The sequence below is a fragment of the Oryctolagus cuniculus genome, chromosome 6 (assembly GCF_964237555.1).
Source record: "Oryctolagus cuniculus chromosome 6, mOryCun1.1, whole genome shotgun sequence".
Lineage (NCBI taxonomy): Eukaryota > Metazoa > Chordata > Mammalia > Lagomorpha > Leporidae > Oryctolagus > Oryctolagus cuniculus.
Window position 1 is genome coordinate 40,247,427 of NC_091437.1, and position 11,857 is coordinate 40,259,283.

An 11,857-nucleotide genomic window follows, 5' to 3' on the forward strand; every position below is an offset into this window, starting at 1 on the left:
AGGTCAGGAAAACAGCAAATTTGCCGGAGATGAAAGAGATTGGATCATGATTCTAAACAGTGTATGGTTAGAGACCTCTCATGTGGAAAGGGTAACATGGAACATTCCAGCTGTGGGAAAGCACAATTTTCCATTTCCATCTATTCCCTTGTAACATGATTTTTTTTCCCACTTGATTGTGGTTTCTAATTATGCCACACAGCATATGTCTTAATTAACAAGCATACAGTATTATTCTGTCCCTGCCTCCTGATGAGAGTCCAGAAAACAAGCTGAGGAGTTCCAAGACAATCAAAGACACAAATTGTCAGCTCCTAAACTGATGCTGTCCATGTGTGGCTGAGGTCGACAAAGTCATTCTTCTCTAATTACTGTACTTCTGGGATCAGTTAATTCAATATTTCACAGGCACCTTAGACAAGAGATAGAAGGGAATCTGAAATTAATTATGCATCTATTCTTTTCAAAGCTCACTTCTGGAACTTGTTATCTATACTAAATAAACTAAAAGAGAACTGTAATCACAGAAAGGAAAATGTGCTTCTGATAATCATGATTCTAGGTTAATTGGACACTAGATACACACTTACAAAACCAGTCCACACTACACAGTGGACTAATGGAAATCACTTCCCAGTTCCCCTAACTCTGATTTAGCTGTCCTAGGCAAGGGTTTCAAGCTTGGAACTAACCTTAATTCACACTGGGAAGTCTGAAGGTATTGCAGAGCCCCAGTTTAGTTATTTGCAACATGAATACTGTGAATTTAGTTCCAAAACTTTGTGAGTTATTTTGAGGATGAAGTGAGATCATGTATTCAGACTTTGGAAGCTCTGATGGATCATGCTAATGCAAGGAATGAAAAAGCAGCCTGGAAATTTCAGAGTACTGACTGGAAATGAACTTTCTAACTATTTGTTCAGTAATTCTCACATCATTTGGTTAGGGATTGTTTAGTTTTTCTCCTTACTTTTTTTTGGTTTTGTTTTAAGATTTACTTATTTATTTGAAAGACAGAGGGGGAGAGAGAGAGAGAGAGAGAGAGAGAGAGAGAGAGAGAGATCTTCCATCCATTAACTCTCCAAATGGCCACAACAGTCAGAGAGATAGGCTGATCCAAAGCCAGGATTCAGGAGCTTCTTCTGGGTCTCACATGTAAGTGCAGGGGCCCAAGCAGTTGGGTCATCTTCCACTGCCTTCCCAGGTGAATTAGCAGGGAGTTGGATTGGAAGTGCAGCAGCAAGAATTCAAACTGGTCCCATATGGGATGCCAGTGCCACCGACAGGGGCTTAACCTGCTACACAGTAGCTCTGGCCCCTCTCTCTGTATTTTAGCTGTATTTGCAAAAGCAAAATTAAATGTAGAGACTATCACTATCAATAGATAGTAAGTATGTCCCTGATTGATTAGCAATGCCTGCCTGAACTAGTCTATTGAGAGTTTGGAAGCCACATCTGGATGTGGCATTAAGTACTACTGATGTGAGTATAGAATTGAGGTGGTGACAACTATATGTTGGCTATATTTCCCCTCTGTCCCATTTCTGTTAAGTAAGAACTGGTAGATCATTATCTACTTCAGAATTCATATCACTCAGGAGGTTATTATGTGTCTTATGCAAATTAAATCTCTTCATTTTCCAATCTAAATTTTCAATTTTTTCCATTTCTTGCTTTTAAACTACACTATCATTTACCTCCCCCACGTACTTTCTTCATTATGCAAATATGTGAATTCTTTTTCCATTACTATTATTAACAACTAACACCTACTGAGTGGTTATTGGGCAGTCTCCTATGTGTTCACTTAATTCTCATAGATATAATAAAAAACAATCCCCTTATTACATATGAGTACACTGAGGTTGATGCATGTTCTATAACTTGTCCCTGGAGACATAAGTAACACAAAGCAGTCCAGAACCCCCTCCGTGAAGTGTCCAGTGTCCAGTTCTAACTGCACTTGCTCAATGAACTCTTTCAGGATGTACCCACTCTCAAGAATCCTTTCTTCCTAGAGTCCCCTACAGCCATCCATCTATTCTACTTCCATGACACATTCATTTAACCTTGGAATACACATATCTTTTCAAAAAAATTTACAAGTAGTCAGTAATTTTAGGCACTGGAAGTAAGAAGTGAATAAGAATTAGTACCTACAACTGAGAAATTTATAGTCAGGTACAGAGGATAGACATGCCAAAAATAATGTAATACAGTACTACATATATAAAATAATATCGTGCAATATTTTAGCATTTCATATATGCACAGAATGAAGCTGAAAACTCTGAAAGAGACAGTTGGAAGCAGGTGATATGTGAGTATTGATAGGAGCACAATACAGATGGCTTCTGGCTTGAGCAACTGGATCTGCAATAGCACCTTTCTCAGCAATGCCATATCTAGAGATGGGTTACAGGTTAATTTTGGAGCATGTTGTGTGTCTGGTGTTCACAGGACATTTAGGTTTAATCATTGATTTGATATTTACATATGTGATTCTGCTCAGGTCAGAGTTCTAAGGAAGTTATAGAATCAGCATTGAGTAAGTAAAGCGAGGAGTGCTTCAACCCCCAGCAAGACGTGAAACAGTACTACTGTCTGTCATTTCACACATTTCCCCTTTTGACAAAGATACAAACTCTGTGACCTACACCTTGCCATGAGGATGTTTTTCTCTGCTTTCCCAAAGGGGCCCACCTGCTCCTCTGCTTGACCTGGGCAATATCATATAAAGTCAGTAAAACACTAACATTTAAGAGTTGGACAGAAGAGAAGGATCCCACAAACAAAAGCTGGGACTGGTATGAAATAAGGAAAATTAGGAGAGAGCTGAGTCATGCAAACAATGAGAACAATTCAAGGAGAAAGTGGCTAATTAATTAGTAAGATGGTAAATCAGCTAAGATGGAACAGAATATAGACAGGCATTGGAATTTTTGAGATAGAAAAATATGAGATCACATGTAAGCATGGAAATGCAGTAAGTGAAGAAACTAGGAAATAGTAATAACAATCAATATTAATAACAGGGGCTGGCGCCGTGGCTCACTTGGTTAATCCTCCACCTTCGGCAGCAGCATGCCATATGGGTGCCGGTTCTAGTCCCTGCTGCTCCGCTTCCAAACCAGCTCTCTGCTGTGGCCTGGGAAAGCAGTAGAAGATGGCTCAAGTCTTTGGGCCCCTGCACCCACATGGGAGACTGGGAGGAGGTACCTGGCTCCTGGCTTCGGATCAGCGCAGCTCTGGCCATTGTGGCCATCTAGGGTGTGAACCGACGGAAGGAAGTCCTTTCTCTCCATCTCTCCCTCTCACTGTCTGAAACGCTATCTCTCAAATAAATAAATAAAATCTTTAAAAAATTAATAACACGTTTAAAATAAAACCATTATTAATTATGTATTGTAGAATTCAAAGTATATATAGGGTTAAGGTGTATGCGTATACTTCCTTTTTCTGTCAGTGTGGTGAGCTGTAATTATTAATTTTCCAAATTTTCAACCAATTTTGTGAGAGGTTGAGAGACAGAATTCATAGACTAATTCTAAAATAAGATGCAAGTTCAAAGGGAAAAGAACAGCCAAGGCAATTTTTAACAAGTTGGAACATTTGCCGGCTTGCCGTCATGTTGTTCCCTCCGCTCCGGACCCAAGCAGCTGGCGTGGAGCTGCCTGAGCTGTCTCCTGTCCACTGGGTCCCTGGCTTTTTCCCTGTGCTCACTGCACCTAGACAAGCCTGCCAGAGCTCCCAGGGCATTGTCCGTGTTCATGCAAGGAAATTCCACTGTGATGCAATACTTCTCCCTATTGGCTTAGTGATTCTTCCCAGTAACGCCAGAAGATAATGATGTATGTATAGGATAATTAAGGGTTCTGAGAGTAATAATGGTAGGGAAACCATCACTTTTTAAAGTAATTCTCCTTGGAGATGATGGAGTTGGGAAGAGTTCTCTTATGAACAGATATGTAACTAATAAGCTTGATGCCTAATGCTTCCATACTTAGCTGTGGAATTTTTAAATAAAGATTTGGGGGTGGATGGTCATTTTGTTACCATGCAGACTTGGGACACAGCAGGTCAAGTGCGATTCTGATGCCTGAGGACCCCATTTTACCGGAGTTCTGACTGTTGCCTGCTTAGTTTCAGTGTGGATGATTCATAAACATTGCAGAACTTGAGTAACTAGAAAAATTCATACATTAAATAGATGTAAAAGCGCCCAAAAGCTTTCCTAAGTGAACAACAGGTGTCTACAGAAGAAGCCTACACCTGGTGCACCAACGATGGCAACTATCCTTACTTTGAAAACAAGTGCAAAAGATGCTACCGATGCCGCAGCAGCCTTTGAGGAAGCAGCTCGAAGAGTTCTTGCTACAGAGGATAGGTTAGATCAGTTGATTCAGACAGACAAGGCAAAATTCACCAAAAGCCCAAGCCTAGCTCATCTTGCTGTTGCAATCTATCTAACCCACTCATACATGTACTCAACATAAACACGGGGTGGATCAGAGAGTTAGCCTTTGCAGCAGTGAGCCATCTAAAGGAATTAAACTAATATACAGTGCTGCTGTTTCAATAGATGGCGGGAGAAGGCACACATCCACTGAAGAGGAATCTTTTTCTTGGTAATGGCACCTTGTATTTGTAAATTGTAACAGCTGTCTAATGTTTAATTTAAATATGTTACTTAGAGATAATAAATGAGATGACCAAGATTTTAATTATAATTTTAAAAAAACTTGATTATTCTATAAGTTACACCTGGATTTTTTTTTTCTGGGAAATTGGAGAATGACTTTTTATATGTGTATATTTTTATGTAATTAGCATTCTTGGTTCAGGGAAAACATTTCCTAAAGCAATAATGTTAAATATTAAAGATTAAAATCTAATGTATTTGCAAAAAAGTTGGAATATTTATAAGTACCAGAATTTATTATACAGTAACATTAATTATGACCATGCTACATTAACATAAGTGTAAAAAGAAAGAGTTCAAAAATAGCATCTTATACATACGGTCACCTAATGACAAGGCTTAAATGATACCAGAGAAGATATTCTTCATGAACTTGAGCAAAAACAAGACAGACTCATGATAGAAAATAAAATGTCAAGCACCATAGTGGAAGAACATGTTTGCAGTTCATTTGTCTGATAAGTATCTACAACCAGAGTACATTAAAACTTCTAAAAATCTATAGAAAAATGAGCAAAAGACATCTCACCAAAGAAAGTATCCAAATAATCAATAACACAGGAAAAGGAGCTCAAGTTCATTATTTATTAAGAAAATGCAACGTGTAAACAAAATGAGAAACCATTATACCTCCAGCACAAAGGATAAAATGAGAGAACTAAAATTCTTGTCAACAGGGATATACATCTCATATACTGCTGATCCAATACAACTGATTTGAAGTCTTTGGTAATATATGCACATGTGGGATCTTCAAAAAGTTCATGCAAAAAGCACAATACAGGGGCCATCACTGTGGCATAGGAGGTAAAGCCACCACTTGCAGTGCCGGCATCCCATATAGGCACCAGTTTGTGTCCTGGCTGCTCCACTTCCGATCCAACTCTCTGCTATGGCTGTGAAAGCAGTGGGAGGTGGCCCAAGGTCTTGGGCCCCTGTACCTATGTGGGAGACCCAGAGGAAGCTCCTGGCTCCTTGCTTCAAATCAGCACAGCTCTGGCCGTGTGGCCAACTGGGGAGTGAACCAGTGGATGGAAGACCTCTCTCTCTCTCTCTCTCTCTCTCTCTCTGCCTCTCCTTCTCTCTGTGTAACTCTGACTTTCAAGTAAATAAATAAATCTTTTTTAAAAAAGCATATTATTAAAAAATGCATGGACTTCAAAAGTGTTTCTGCACCAAAGTAAATTTAGCTTTCAATTCCATTTTCCAAAAAATTTTTTCAAGTATTTTGTATTTAAACTAAAATGTAGGCACCCTATTACTTTCCTAAATATATACTCAATAAAGCTTTTAACCATACACACTAAAAGTGCACACAAGCTTATCAAGCTTATTCAAAATAGCATTAGTCATAGTAGCTAAAAATTAGGAAAAATGCTTATTAATGTTAGAATGGATACACATATTTTGGTATATTAATTGTGGTGGAAAGAGAAGGCCATGCCAAGATGGCCACTAGCAACAGAAACTGCCTGGCAACAGGTCCTGATTGGATGGTTTTGGAAACCACATGGCAACGGAGCCTGCCTGGCAACAGGCTGTGATTGGATGGCTTTAGAAACTGCCTGGCAACAGGCTGTGATTGGTTAGGGCATAGACCGCCCCTTGACTGGATTGGCTGCCTGCTATAGCACCCGAAATAAACCAGTCTACGGGCTGCTCGCCTCAGGCCTGCTTTCACCTGATTCCAGGGGTCTATGTGGTGACTCCATGCCTCTTGCCCCCACCACACTCCTCCTCTCAGAAGGAATCAACCTCAACATCTGGCGCACCAATGTGACTGAGAGAGAGACATCGTGTTGGACTCAGCAAGGTCCCCTCTTGATTTCGGCAAGTAGGCCCCCGGTGTTTTGTGTGCTGTTCGGTTCTGTGAGGGTGAACATAGAACCCCCTCCTACACCCTTTTCCTTGTCCTTGGTCTAAGTGACCCCCGGTTAGGCACACACCGCCCAGAAGCGTATGCTGCTTCTCGGCTCCTCCTTTTACTTTCAGTTTGCCCGGCGAATTCACATAAGGGACTGATCATCCCAGAATTCGGAACCAAGTCATCTTCCCTCATTTGAGAGAGGTGACGCTCCGGAGACACCGTGCGGGCATACGGCCTTGACCTAATGAATCAAGGAAGTCCCCCACTAAGCACAGGACATACGATTGTACGATTGGATACACCACTGTCTCTTTGTCTAACGTAGGGAACCCCCTGTAGAATGCCATCAGCCACTGAGGTGCTAGGAATTTGTTTTGTTATGGCAGCAGTGCTATGTGTGTCTTTCCTTTGGCTAGAGTTGGTGTGGTGCACTGCTCTTAAACACTCAAACATGGGAAAGATCCCCCCCGCCCCAGAAGTGCACACATATTACCAAAGTGAATCTGTATCTGTAAGTGATCAGAGCCTGACACTCCAGGTCCCTGTCTCACAGGCAACAGTTGATGACTTAGGGAGAGAGAGCTCCAACAGTGAAAATGACAATGTAGGAATGCCTAGTCAGCCATCCCTTAAATACCCATGAGATGAACTTAGACGACCTTGAGGCGATAACCCAAGAGAGGTCATCCCATCCACACCCAATAAGGATTCCCACACATGTGGCAGTACTCAGGCACCCCAGACTCTCAGGGCAGCCGCTAGACCCCATCCCACCCGCATGTTTGCTGTAAATGTAGGAGTGGACGCAAAATTCAGGCCCTGGATTACAATGCCCTTAGAAAGGCTTCTGCTAACCAAGGGTCAAGGATATGCTTGTGTCTTTCCAGAGAATGTGGGACAGCCGATTTGGGTACCAGCCAGAAACATCAAGCCTGCAACTGATAGCCAACCAAACCAGCTGAACAAGACTGAGAGTCTGCCTTGTTAGCGGACGCACCTGCCCTATCATCATACCCTGAGGAATTGCCCATAGCCACATCCACTACTGTTTTATACCCCACTAGCTCTGAGCAGCCACTCAAAGAGCCCACAGCCTGTGTGCAGTCATGCCATTCCTGACTAACATTGTTCCTCATTCCTACCCCCATCTGAGCAAACACTCCTGTGGTCTACCGTTTTGAGCACTGGTTAGTCAATGATGGGTAAGATCCCCTGGGGGACAACCTAAGACAGGCACAGCCATATAAGGAGACCACATGGAAACGGGGTCAACAATGGTATAGCCAAGAATCATGCCTCCCGTTGCTCAAAAGTAAACAAAAAGGGGGAAATGTGGTGGAATGAGAATGCTATGCCAGGATGGCCACTGACAACAGGCCGTGACTGGTTAAGGCATAGACTGCCCCTTGACCAGATTGGCTGCCTTGGCTATATAAGCTGCTGTAGCAACTGAAATAAACGAGTCTGCAGGCTGCTTGCCTCTAGCCGGCTTTCATCCGGCTCCTGGAGACTGTGTAGTGACTCTGCGCCTCTTGCCCCCACCACGCTCCTCCTCTCAGGACGAATCAACCTCAACAATTAATATAATGTATAGTATCCAGAAATGAAAAATGAAGGAATTATTATTATGCCCAACAACATAGATGAATCTCACACGCATAATCTTGAGTAAAAGAAGTCAGACACGGAAGAGTATACTGTGTAGTTTGGTTAATATGAAGTTCAAAAACAGGTAAAAACTAAAATATTGTGAAAACAAATCACTGTGAAATATAGGAAACAGTGCCTGAGACTGAGCTTGAAGGATGTTTATGAGCTTTTGGTAATATTCTACATCCCGGTCTAGGCACAGGTTTCATGAGTGCATCTACCTTATATAAATTCACGATATTTCCCACTCCTGTGTAGGGTATTTTTCTGGCTGTAATGTTTCCATTTCATGAAAAGAAAGAAGAAAACTGAGTTCAATGAACATGCCTCCATAAAAGATACAGAGTGAAAACTCTGACAACCAAAACTATGTATGACCTCAGCAGAGGAGGGGACATTTGGTGGAGGCATTGGAAGGATAAAAGGACATCAAATCTTCCAATATGCTTGATTCGTTCTGGCGGTCAGCTAAAGAACCCGAAACAATGCTTTCTTTCATTTTTTATGCATTAATTCAACAAATACTTCAAAGCACTGACATGACAACTACTGTGACAAACTCTGACGACACAATGGTGAGCTCTCAGGAAGCAAAAACTACTTTCAAGAAGCCATGCACTTCCTATACTGTGCATGAAGTTATTGTGAGTTAATGAGTAAATAACAATGAACATCTGGGTTTGGACACATGGTTAACTGATAGACATCCTTTCCATTTATCACACATAGACTTAACTACGGGCTCCATAAAACCAGATGTGAATGTCTAATTTTTGGCCTGAGAATTCGAATGTGTGATTTCATGATTCCTTTAGAGAGCTGTAAGGTGAATGTTTACCAAATTGTTCAAATTTTATGTGGTTTTGTTTTTTGTGGCATTTTCAAAATATAAAACATTGAAATTTCTCTCTGGAAGAAAATGAAATCATCACGCAATTCAAACTAAATATCATACAGTAGCTCTCCACATTCCTTTCTCCACACAGAAATCTCAATTTTGAGATGAAAGAATACGAAGTTATGCTTCATGAATACAAATATGGATAATTACAACAAAGGGCCCAGCCATCTATTTTTTTTGCAAGTTATATTTATGCCTATTCATTTTGAGAAAAACACATATTCCTGTGTTTTCTAAGCTTGGTGATTATCTAACAGTTCCTTCCAAATGTTGTTCCAGAGTATTCAAGAGAACAAAGTGTTAGCACTTGTGTGTATGTATGAATACAGGAGCAGTAATTTGCCATAAGTTTGCTCAAAAGTTAAAAAAATAAACATTGAAGGTTAAGTAATTATCACCATCATTATTCTTTGGGATTTAGAACATCCTTTATTATAGCACTTTTGTCGCCATTCTTTCTTCCATTTCTTATAAAACACTACAGGGCAGATAGCTGTATCTGTTTCATGCTTGCACATATACAAAGGCTTATTATTGAGGGATACAGGATGAGTCACCCAAGGTCACATTAGTACGTGGCACAGACCTAGGTCTCAGACATTTCAGTCCTCAAGCCCATTATTTTTCCTAACACCCTATGTGGAAATCTGTCATGGATTCAGCTTTTGGGATGCAGACTCTGTAAGAGTTTTTAACATGCAGAATATTTATTGGAGAAAACTCTTGGAATTGAAAAAAAACACATAAGAGAAAAGAAGGCAACAGGATTAGGCAGAGAAGCTGAGCTGTGAAATATACCTAATAGTGATTCCTGCTCAACCTTACAGGCCATCTTGGGCACAACAGATTTGTGCCCCATTATCCCAAACTAGGCCCAAATCCTCCAGCTACTGAATTGGGCCACCAGGGAAGCGTATGACCTTCAATGAGGCCACTGCTCCAACTAACACAATCCCTAAGGATTCTGACAGTGGAAGACTGTTTGCGGAGAGCATTTCTGATAGTTCAGACCATCACAAGTCCTCCTTGAAGGGGAACCTGTAGAGCACATTCCTCTTCCATCACCTTTACCAGCCATCACCTATCCAATCCAGGTTTTTCTGACCTTTTTAAAGTTTAAGTGAGGATGCCCTTTTGCTTTCCAAATACTATGAAACTTGTTTGTAGACAATGTGCCTGGACTACAAATTAATGTGGAAATTCAAGCAAATGTGTAGCAAAGTTTGTGATCTTGAATCTTCCTTTTATACTACAGTTTGTCCTGAAAGATGCTAGAACCAGAGAGAAAAGTCTCTAACACAGGACTACTGTACGATAGTCTGAATTACCTCAAGTAGCAAACTGTCTGATTTGCTTGTAGTTTGTAGGAGAATGAGTTTTTATTCCAGAACATAGGGCTACTCAACTTTGAAGATGTTCTAGATTAGTGATTTCTAGGATCTCAAGTTAGAGTGTTCTCTTCCCCTAGATTACCTGGTAGACCTAGCAGCCAGTCATGAATTAATTTCTGCTTTCCAAAAATCTTATAGTTTCAACCTCTAGTGTCTCCTTGTCTAGCATGCTTTACACATTTTGCCATGGAGAAGAATTACTTCCTTTTACCTATCTTATACTTATCTTATACTTACACTTATCTTCAACTTCGCTGGAAAATACTTGCAACCATTGTCATCATCAATTTCACCATTATAATAACTAATATTTATTAAAACTTTCCAGATTGAAAGCCTTCCCATATAGCACCTAATCCCATCTTCACAACAATATTACCACTTCATAAACATAGTAATACAACAACATATAAGAGAAAGGTTTGGGATCTTTTGAAGTATGTATTGTAGTTTTTAGTACTATAATTTTTATATCTATTCATTTTCTATGGAAATTCCCATCTTTTAATGTTTAAGCAAATTAGCTCTCATGACTTTGAATTCATAATTCTCATGAATTTTTAAAATTTTCCCATAATTATATGTCAATTATTGATATCTGGTAGTTTTTTATTAGATTTGAAAGTTTTCACTGTATGTGAAAAATCACAGAGAATCTTTGAGGCCCTGGCTGATGGTATCTGCCTGCAAAGATCTGCTTTTATCCCTAGCAGACAGCTTGAATAGGTCCACATCACCATTATACAATCAGATACTGAAATGATTAAGGGAAAACTTCAGACTATTTTGAGGGTTGATCTATTCCAATTCATTTTTACTATTATGTTGAGGTTACAACTTTATACCTCGAGTATTTACCAAGTATTTTTGCCAATAATCAAAACTTTATTGAAAAACTGACATCAAAATCGGGGATAATTTACATACTTATAACATCAAACAAAATTACATTACCTTAATAAAGTCACTGGAATCACTGAATTATGGTAAGATTTTCTAAGAGAAAACACAACACAAAGAAGTTTTGTGTGTCGCTAGTGTTGCTTTGTCCTACTGTTTATGTGCTTCGAACTACAATTTCTGCTCCCCAGCTCCACGAAATTATCAAAAATTCTGCTTAACTTTGTAGTCTTGCATAGTTTTTTCAATCAACCAGTGACTCAAATAGAAAATGGTACTGAATACCATCTTCACATTTCTGAGTTTCTCTTCGATCTATGATCATAACTCCTTGATTTCTCATTGTGCTTATAGCTCTCTATGACCTTTAAACAGATTTTTGTGATATAACTTTTCTGTAATCTCAATGGAAGTCTTGGTTTCAAACAAGAATACTGCTAGAAGTA

The 11,857-nt window shown here is 39.9% G+C and overlaps 1 pseudogene; it reads left to right on the plus strand.

Moving 5' to 3' along the window:
- The first annotated feature begins 3,887 nt into the window (after window positions 1-3,887).
- On the plus strand, window positions 3,888-4,558 carry LOC100346611 (ras-related protein Rab-9A-like; annotated as a pseudogene).
- The last annotated feature ends 7,299 nt before the right edge of the window (window positions 4,559-11,857 follow it).